Source organism: Solanum dulcamara, chromosome 9 (assembly GCF_947179165.1).
Source record: "Solanum dulcamara chromosome 9, daSolDulc1.2, whole genome shotgun sequence".
In the NCBI taxonomy this organism is placed as follows: domain Eukaryota; kingdom Viridiplantae; phylum Streptophyta; class Magnoliopsida; order Solanales; family Solanaceae; genus Solanum; species Solanum dulcamara.
In genome coordinates, this window is record NC_077245.1 from 31,473,702 (window position 1) to 31,474,624 (window position 923).

A 923-nucleotide genomic window follows, 5' to 3' on the forward strand; every position below is an offset into this window, starting at 1 on the left:
CCTCATACTAGTGGTATAAGAGTAGTTGTACAACCTATGAATAGTTATATACAACATAAGACCAAGCGGAGGAGTACATGATGAAAATGAGTTATGATGTTTTGGAGACATTACAGAGGAATACGAAGAGAATTTAAATCAAATGGCCAAAAAGGACACAGTCATGGTTGAATTAAAGATCTATCCCAACACCGGTTGTAAGAGAGAAGAAGAGAGGGCAAGGTGAAACATGAAGACTAGCAAGAAGACGTTAAGGTAAATCTTGGGCTAAGATGAGTGCCTTCACATATTATTGCAAGGATGGAAATGGAACGTGACACGAGGACTTCACAGGGGGGTCACCCATCCTAGTACTACTCTCGCCCAAGCACGTTTAACTTTAGAATTCTGGTGGAATCCGGTGCATTAGTGCTGTTATGATCGCATGAGATGGAAGAATCCAAACTAGCGGCAAAACAATGACACGAGATTATGTACCTAGAGTGTTATAAGTTACGTTAAGGGAATTGTAAAAAGACTTAAGAAAAACAAGTAGGGTTAGATGATTACTTATAGATGGCGCACATGTACGCCATAGTTCTTCAACATAATACTAGTTAATGATAGGCAAACACAGAACGGCTATATAGGCCATTATGTGAGGGGATTTCAACACCATTTGGTAGCCAACTCTGAGGGTCAAAATGCAAAACCCAAAAGGTAAGGGTACCAGTTGATGTCATCTAAAGAAGGCAGGAAGTAATACACGAGGTCGAAGATTCCATAATATGACCTTGGCTACAAGACTCACTTCGCACTCTATGGACATATGATTCTGGAGGGAATGTTACCCGCAGATTAACAATATCAGCCCATGCTCATTCAATCAAAGACTACCTGCTCAGCCAAGAAGGTGTGAAATTATAGGTGAAGAGTGTGGTAGG

General features: G+C 40.7%; 1 pseudogene; it reads right to left on the bottom strand.

Annotated features, from left to right (window-relative positions):
• Positions 1–308: 308 nt before the first annotated feature.
• On the bottom strand, positions 309–428 carry LOC129904743 (5S ribosomal RNA; annotated as a pseudogene).
• Between the last annotated feature and the right edge of the window lie 495 nt (positions 429–923).